At 45.2% G+C, this 9015-nt stretch overlaps 1 long non-coding RNA gene and 3 other non-coding genes across 7 annotated transcripts; all 4 read left to right on the top strand.

The window, feature by feature from the left end:
- The first annotated feature begins 356 nt into the window (after positions 1-356).
- Positions 357-5687, top strand: LOC119961039. 4 transcript variants are annotated; one of them, XR_005459577.1, is made up of 11 exons: positions 357-573; positions 1121-1162; positions 1973-2006; positions 2450-2486; positions 2911-2972; positions 3586-3617; positions 4023-4116; positions 4266-4292; positions 4467-4508; positions 5031-5058; positions 5594-5687. It is a non-coding gene; the product is annotated as an uncharacterized LOC119961039 (long non-coding RNA). The 4 variants fall into 4 exon arrangements; XR_005459576.1 differs by having other exon boundaries at positions 5026-5058; XR_005459575.1 differs by having other exon boundaries at positions 366-573; positions 4023-4073; positions 5026-5058.
- Positions 2092-2175, top strand: LOC119961040. The gene has a single exon (XR_005459578.1). It is a non-coding gene; the product is annotated as a small nucleolar RNA SNORD79 (small nucleolar RNA).
- LOC119961042 lies at positions 2763-2844 on the top strand. The gene has a single exon (XR_005459580.1). It is a non-coding gene; the product is annotated as a small nucleolar RNA snR60/Z15/Z230/Z193/J17 (small nucleolar RNA).
- Positions 3874-3957, top strand: LOC119961041. The gene has a single exon (XR_005459579.1). It is a non-coding gene; the product is annotated as a small nucleolar RNA snR60/Z15/Z230/Z193/J17 (small nucleolar RNA).
- Positions 5688-9015: the final 3328 nt, after the last annotated feature.

Here is a 9015-nt window from a genome sequence, read left to right as displayed (position 1 = left end):
CCCCCTCGGCGAGAGAGAGAGGGACCCCCTCGGCGAGAGAGAGAGGGACCCCCTCGGCGAGAGAGAGAGGGACCCCCTCGGCGAGAGAGAGAGGGACCCCCTCGGCGAGAGAGAGAGGGACCCCCTCGGCGAGAGAGAGAGGGACCCCCTCGGCGAGGAGAGAGGGAGAGACTCCCTGAACGAGAGAGAGAGAGACCCCCTGAGCGAGAGAGAGAGAGAGACCCCCTATACGAGAGAGAGAGAGAGAGACCCCCTATACGAGAGAGAGAGAGAGAGACCCCCTCAGCGAGAGAGAGCGACCCCCTCAGCGAGAGAGAGAGAGCGACCCCCCTCAGCGAGAGAGAGAGAGACGCCCTCAGCGAGAGAGAGAGCGACCCCCTCAGCGAGAGAGAGAGAGACGCCCTCAGCGAGAGTGAGACATAGACCCCCTCAGTTTCCAGGATTTCCATCACCACTGAGGAAGGAGCACCGAGTGAGTCGGGTCCATGCGCCTCCACGGACTGTGGATGGTCCACAGGGAGACTGAGCTGTTGGCCGTATCTTGGCAGTTTCAACACCACCACCATGAGGAGGGTGAGTGGTCTGGGGTTTTGAGCTCTGCGTTTTAATTTTTACAATAAAACTTTGTCTTGCTCTGTCTTAACTGCCAATGATTAATGAGTAGTGGTCAGAAATATTTCTGAAAACATATTTCTGAATGAGGCTTGTGGCTCTCATTTGCATGATTCATAGAACATAGAACAGTACAGCACAGAACAGGCCCTTCGGCCCTCGATGTTGTGCCGAGCAATGATCACCCTACTTAAACCCACGTAACCCGTATACCCGTAACCCAAGTGCCCCATTAACCTTACACTACGGGCAATTTAGCATGGCCAGTCCACCTAACCCGCACATCTTTGGACTGTGGGAGGAAACCGGAGCACCCGGAGGAAACCCACGCACACACGGGGAGGACGTGCAGACTCCACACAGACAGTGACCCAGCCGGGAATCGAACCTGGGACCCTGGAGCTGTGAAGCATTGATGCTAACCACCATGCTACCGTGAGGCCCCTGAGGGGCATGCACAGCATCACTTGTTGAGGGGCATGCAAGTGATGCTGTGCTCTCATTGCAGGTTTGATTCTACTCTGCTGAACTCTCCATTTCGCCTGAACAGGTAACTGCTGCCTCACTCTTTCCCCTGTACCATGTCTGAAATTTCAAAATGGTATTTTACAGCTGAGATGTCCAAATGTAACTAATGTGAGTCAACAGAACTTACCATCTTCATCTGTGTGCACAGTGATGATGATTATTTGCTACTCTCGACTGAGGGATGACGAGTGCAAACCCACCTTGATGTTTCATCTGAGGCACATGATTGACTGCAACTAGTCGGACTGTATTAATCTGGCTGGTTAAATTTAATGCAGAAAGTGGATGGGCAATGTAAATAGGGTGGGACCTGGGTGTGTGTATATATGCATAGATCATTGAAGGTGACTAGATAGGTGGAAGCTTTTGGCCTCACTCGGGATGAGATCGAAGCATGTAGGTTGTTTCCACTGGTGGGTGAAACTAAAACTAGGGGGCATAGCCTCAAAATAAGGGGGGCAAATTTCAGACATTGAAAAGGAACTCATTTTTGAACAGGGGGTTATGGAGAGTAGGTTGGTAAGTGAAGCTGAGTCCTCAAATATCAGCCATGATTTTGAATGACAGATCAGGCTTGGGAGGGCTGGATAACCTACTCTTCAAGTTTTTGTGTTTTGTGTATGGTTGTTACGCTGATGTGCAAAACGCTAGTTAGACCTTGAGTCCAGTTCTGGATGCCAACCTACAGGATGGGAAGATTTGAGTAATGTGGCATTCAAGAGGCTGTTGGATAATTACATAGAGCAGGGAATGGACACAGCTGGTTCAGACATGGGAGACTGAATGGCCTTTGTGGTGTTACAGATGTAATTTTGTATATATTGTCTTGCAGGTATGGATGAAGCTGACAGGAATCTGTTCCTCAGGTGAGTTTTACTGGATAGCACTAACATGCTTCTGTATACAGTAGCAATATGTTGTAATTTAACTTGGTAGTGGTTGTTTTATTTGTACTGCTGATGATGTCAATAACATTACAATCAATGGGAATCTCTCTGATATAGAGTGAAAGAGACTGTAATTACTGAACCAGTACAGTTATGCCCACCTCTAGGGTACATGTCCCTTTGATCTTGACCCTGGGTCACTCTGTCTGTGTGGGTTTCACCCCTGCAAACCAAAGAAGTGCAGGTGAGGTGGATTGGCCACACTTAATTGGGGTACCATGTCCCATTTTGTTCAGGACAAAAATATTTGATAATTGCAACTCCCAGTCCAATCATTTGGAAGACATTTCCTTATCTGCCAGCTGTCAATGGTGAGTAGTCTCCAATTTCTCTTTGTCTAATGGGTGATTTTAATTTTCTAGGTTACTTGGGATTGTTCAAGAACAAGACTAATGGAAAGTAAGTGGACCAAATTCTCTGACCCCTGTAACAATGATCACTCCTTTAAAACTGAGCCTCTGGTATGAAGTTACACATCCTTCACCCCAGTAGATTTTGGTTGATTTGTTCGATTGGTCCCAGAATTCTTCTTCCAATTTGCCCTTGGTGAAATTAATCTAAATTTACGATTTAATCTGCTTCCAGTGCATTCTAGATTATATGGTTTGGAGTATAACTGCTGTCCTTTTGGGCAATCACATGCGAGTGCATTGTTTCAGGGTTTCCAGTCTATTAGAGGAGTGAACGATGAACTCATAGTTCAACAGATGCGGATGAAGATTTGAGCATTGTCTTTCGCTCCTATCTGGCATTTCCTCTCTTCATAAGGATCAAGTTACATGACAATGTTTCCTGCCCTGAATTCATATCCTTGGTCTTTCAGATTCCTGCTTTGTACTCCAGGCCAGTGGACCAATCTTCAGTTGTTAAATAACAGACATGAAGGTGAGGGTTATTCTGTCTTCCTGGGCTATAGCAGTACAATGAATTTGATGTAGGGGTTTGTGCATAGAGTTGTTAATCTTGATTTTAAAAGTTCTGATGTAGCAATGAGTATTTGCAGGTAGGGTGTTTTGAGTTATAAGTCAGTAATTATTGAACTATATATTGACAGCTGGTATAGTTCTCCAGACTGTAGGCATCTGGAGAGAAAAGGGAGCAGATCTGAGATTGTCCAATATTTTCTGTTGGCACCTGACGGGTCTGTAAACAGCTGTTTCTTTTTGAAACCTGGGGGGGGGGGATGGACAGAAAATGGGCCACAATCAACCCATTGATCCTGCACCAACCTTTCAAAGGCTGGAATTGAACCCAGGTCCCTGGTGCTGAGGCATTTGGGGACAGTGGCCCTTGCTGACTGGTCATTTTGGGTTGAGTTGTCTCATTGAACCCAAATCAGTGAACTCTGAATCCATCACACCCCCAGTGTTGTGATCACCAAGCCATTTCAGCTCACTTTACATATGCTAGTTTAAGAGCTTTGTACCCAACACTTGGTGATGTTTACGTGCCCTGTGTATGCTGCTTTTATTCAGTGTCCAATGATTTTATTTTCCAGGTGCTTGTGTTGTCCAAGGATGGAACTAATAGGTGAGTAGATGGGATTGACTGGGATGAAGCCCTGTTACAATGCTCACCCCTGTGGTCTCCATAGCTGTGCAGCTGCGCATTGAACTTTCCTGCAGCCGGAGGTTTCACGGACTGGAAAACACCTGCTAAGTGTTGCAGATCTGAGCTGGATGTGTAACTTAACGCTCTGCTGCACATCAATAATGAAACTGCAGCTTGAATGCTGCTGTTTCTGGGCCACCACATGGAGCTTCATTGCCAGTGTTTTTGGTTTGATGAGGATTGAATGATGAACTCATAGTTCAACAGATGCTGATGAAGATATGAGCATTTAGTCTTTCGCTCCTATCTGACATTCCTCTTGTACAAGTACAAACTTACATGGCAATGTTTCCTGCTCTAAATTAGTTATGTCATCTTTTTCAGTTTCTGCTTTGGACTAGAGAAGTTTGCCAGTGGACCAATTTTTTTGTCTAGGTATGGAGTCACTGCTGTGTATGCTCGAAGTTAGACCCAATCGGTTAGTATTAGTCTGACTTTCTGTATGATGTGTGAATTAGGTCTCTGAAAACATGAGGAGATAACCAGTAACTGACAGAAGTGACTTTTTTACAATTTGAAAGGCCCTTTGTGAGCCTGCATAATAGATTTCCTTTGTTCTCTCCTCAGGTTTGGAGCTATTGTGGCACTTGCACAGTAAGTATGCTGCTCCAATCCCTTGTTTATAAAGAGTGCCTGTGATGAGAACTTGAGACCTGAGTTGCAAGTGAAGGCTTGTCTGATATTAGCTCTAACTGATTAAGGCACATGTAGATCATATGACAAGGAGCAAGATTTCCAGCAAGACTTAACATTGCCTTTCTGTTGCAGAATTCCCCAGCTGAAGGAGCAGTGATTACACGACAAATATTGGTGAGTTTTGGCTTTTCTATTGCAGCTGTGTAATGTTTTTGGTCTGGCTGATTGGGATGGTTAAGACTATTTGAATGTCTGCTTCAGCACTAATTAAATGGCTCTTGTCCTTCTTGTAAACTTTATATGAAACCTATGATGCTGATTCTGCCATATGAACCCCTTGATTCAACTCTTCCGTTCCATTTTTTTTTTCTTTTTTTTTTAAATTTAGATTACCCAATTATGTTTTCCAATTAAGGGGCAATTTAGCGTGGCCAATCCACCTACTCTGCACATTTTTTTGGATTGTGGGAGCGAAACCCACGCAGACACGGGGAGAATGTGCAAACTCCACACGGACAGTGACCCAGAGCCGGGATCGAACCTGGGACCTCAGCGCCGTGAGGCGGTTGTGCTAACCACTAGGCCACCGTGCTGCCCCCCGTTCCATTTTTTAATCTGAGGTTTCACTGCTGTCTGCATAGTGTCTGGTGATTTATTGTCTTTCTGTTAACTGCATGGTCTTTTTTTTAAGGGCAGCTGTATCAAACTGCAGGATCAGGACATGGTGAGTACAATTTTGCAGCCAGTGTTCAATTGCGGGAATGGTGTCTGTTCAGTGGGTAGCACTCACCACTGCTTGATGTGACCTCATCCCAAGGAACAGCAAACCCACGTTCAGCCAGATATGCGAAGAGTGAACATTTTGAGCATAGTATAAAATTCGATGTTTATTGTCAGAATTGGATGCATTTAGGTGTTGGAGAGTTGTGGGGTTTGAACAGGCATATGAGCAATAGCTAGCAACCAGTACAGGTTTGTGAGCTGAACGGAGGGCTCAGGATGGGAGGTAGCTGCCACCACTTAGCAGACACCATGTTTCTCAAACAGCTGAGGGAGGTAGCCTTCAAGTGAGTAGCTAATCTGATTTGCAGCTTGCTGTGCATGGAAATGATGAAATACATTCTTGAACTCTCTCTCTGACACAAGATGAGGTGAATTGTCTGATCTGTGCCAACAAGTCTTTAATAGAGCTGGTAGGCAGCTTTAAGCTATTTTGCCATTCATCTAATTTTCATGTCCATGTTTCTTTTTCTTTCTAGGTGAAGCAGAGCCAATCACTGAAAATTGGACCATTTTATTCCATGTATACTGTATTTTGATAACAAACTGAAATAAAATGTGAATGATGCCAAAGATTATCCTGTTTGTTTTGTTGTGCAAGTAGGATCAAGTTGAGCTACTCTGCCCTTGGTGTCTAATTGTAGGCGTGTCTTTTTCTGTGCTCTGAACTTGTATGGGGAATCTGAACATGATAGAGTGCCTTCTGGTGTTTCCATGGTGTCCTCCATAGTTAACTTGTCATATGCCTTTTCCATGTTCTGATGTATTGGTAGGTATCGACTGTCAGGGTTCTTTGTCCATGGGTGACACTGGGAAAATTTGACCCCTGTGCTTGAGTGCCTTTTAAAAAATGTTTGAAGTAACTTGGTGAGGAAAATGAAACATTTCTGACTCTAAACATTAAGATTGGACTCATAGATATTAATTGACTTTGTATTATCATCACATACTTACATTTCAGTTTTGTAACAGTTTCTTTTTTTTTTAAATAAAAAAATTATTTTACCCAATTAATTTTTTCCAATTAAAGGGCAATTTAGTGTAGCCAAACCAGCAAGCCTGCGCAAACTCCAGACAGTGACCTACAGCCAGGATCAAACCTGGGACCTTCGTGCTGTGAGGCAGCAGAGTTAACCCAGTGCGCCACTGTGCTGCTCTTGTAAAATTTTCTTGAGCACAGAAAATGTAGACCTTGAACAACCTGGGTGGCATCTTTGAGGGATCTATGCATGTGGACCCTAAGATCCCTCTGTTCCTCCACACTTCCAAGAATCCTGCCTTTAACACTATTCCATCTCCCTCGCTTCCTGTAATAACCTTGGGTATATCCTGTTTAGACCAGGGGACTTGTCTATTCCTGAGGCTTTTCAAAATTTCCAGCACCTCCTTAATATCAACATGTTTGAGTCTATTAACCTAATTCAAGCTGTGCTCATGAGCAACAAGGTCCCTCTCGTGAATACTGAAGCAAAATATTAATTTAGAGCCTCCCCTGCCACCTGACTCCCCATCCCTGATCGGCCCTAATCTCACCCTGATCATCCTCTTCTCAAGTGTAGAACATATTGGAGTTTTCCCTAATCCTTCCTGCCAGGGCTTTTGCATGCCCCTTCTGGCTCTTGAGTCTTATTTTTAGTTCCTTCCTTGCTCCTTGTCTCCCTCAATTTAGATCCATGCCAGATCCTTGTTTCCTCAACCTTGCATAAGCTTTGTTTTTCCTCTTGACTAGTAGCTCCACTTTTTTGTCATTCCTTCCTCGTCTCAGTGGGCTAAAACTATCCAGCACTTGCAGCAAGTGCTCCTTCAACAATCCTCACATTACTGTTGTGCATTTCCCTGAGAACAACTTAATGCTCCTCAGCTCCTGTCCAATAGCAGTATAATTTCCTCATCACAATTAACTACCTTGCCATACTGTTTGTTCCCCTCCATGACTGGTGAAGGTCAAGGAGTTGTGGTCATGTACTGAAATGTTCTCCTGGCACCTGGCCTGGTTCATTGCCAAGCACCAAATTCAATATGGCCTTCCCCCTTGACTGCTTATCTACATGTTGAGTCAGGAATCCTTCCTGGGCACTCCTGACAAAATCTGCTCCATCCAAACCATTTGCAGTACGCAGGTTGCAGTCAATATCCAGTACGTTGAAGTCACCCATGACAACAACTCTTCTGCATGTTTACAAGATCTGCCGTCCAATCTGTTCCTCCACCTTTCTGCTGCTATTGGGGGTCTATAGAAAACTCCCAATTAAGTGACTGCTCCTTTCTTGTTTCTGACTTCCTCCCATACTGACTAAGTAGGCGAACCCTCCTCGACTACCTCCTTTTCTGCAGCTGTGATGCACTCCCTAATTACATGCCACACCCCCTCCTCTTTTACCTATCCGCCCCCCCTCACTTAAACTATCTAAACTCCAGAACATCTAATAACGATTCCTGTCCCTGTGAAACTTTAACCCATTCCACTGAGTGCAACTTTGCCCTATCAATTGTCTATCCTTCCTCACAGACTCGCTGCACACTATTTCTGCCTGTTCAACAGCTACTCTATCCTCTGATATATAGCTCTGGTTCCCAACTCCCTGCCAAACTAGTTTAAACCCTCCCGAAGAGCTCCAGCAAACCTCCCACTCAGGATATTGGTGCCCCTCCCGTTTAGGCGCAACCCGTCATTCATGTACAGGTTCCACCTTGTTCAGAAGATATCCCAGTGATCTACATAGCTGATGCCTTCCCTCCTGCATCAGCCCTGTTGCCACGGGTTCAGGTCTACTCCCTCTGTTCCTTGCCTCATTTGCACGTGGCACCGGCAGCAATCCTCAGATTACTACTCGGCTTGTCCTGCTCTTTAGCTTCCAACTTAACTCCCTGTAAATTAGCTACTCTTGTCCTGACCCTAGGGTGTGGCTACCTCCCTGTAACTCCACTCTGCCTCCTGGATGATCCAAACTTCATCCAGCTCCCTAATGCGGTCTCTGAGGAGCTGGAGTTGGGTGCACTTCCTGCAGGTGTAGTCAGCGGGGACACTAGTGTCCCTCATCACCCACATCCTTCAGGAGGAGCATGCAAACTGCCCTAGCTTCCATTCCCATTGATCTGAATTCCGAAAGAGATTTAAAATGGAACAAAATAAAGATTTAAACTTTAAAAACTGCTGCTACTCTCTCAAGTGAATCCTCTAAAATGGGAGATTCTGCTGAATGATACAAATATAGCTTGCTGCCCCCCCAAAAAAACAAGTCTTACCTTACAGTATGTAAGAAGTCTTAGGTTTGTTTCAAACACGAGTTTTCGGAGCACTGCTCCTTCCTTCAGGTGTACAGTATGTAGCTGAGATTCTGCCCTATGAACTAGCTGGAACTCTGCCCTCTGTCTCTGCTCCCAGTCAGCTGTACTCTTTATAAACTCCTGGCTCCCCTCATGCTCTTTGAGGAAATGTTGGAAATAAAATGAAAGGAGCAGCTTCCCGCCTCCTCACCGAACTCCCACTTTAGCACTATGATACAGACCAGGCAGCAAAATATTTAATTGAGGCATTTATATATTAACACTATAGACATAAAGACGTGCAGGTTAGGTGGATTGGTCATGTATATTGCCCTTAGTGTCCAAAAAGGTTAGGAGGGGTTATTGGGTTAGGGGGATAGGGTGGAATTCCAAGCTTAAGTGGGTCGGTTCAGGCTTGGTGGACTGAATGGCGTCCTGTACTGTATGTTCTACAACCCAAATCCAACCAACAGGGCTAAACGTAGCCAGCTAAACAAAATACCCCAACAACCCGCCTCCACATCACCCAACTCTCCCTGCCTCCCCCTTTTACCTCCGCCCCACTGATTACATCTTAACCTTACTCGAAGTCAATAAACGGCAGCCACCTCTGGCAAACCCCTCCACAGAGTCC

Source organism: Scyliorhinus canicula, unplaced genomic scaffold (assembly GCF_902713615.1).
Source record: "Scyliorhinus canicula unplaced genomic scaffold, sScyCan1.1, whole genome shotgun sequence".
In the NCBI taxonomy this organism is placed as follows: domain Eukaryota; kingdom Metazoa; phylum Chordata; class Chondrichthyes; order Carcharhiniformes; family Scyliorhinidae; genus Scyliorhinus; species Scyliorhinus canicula.
This window is presented reverse-complemented; position numbering and strand designations above follow the sequence as displayed.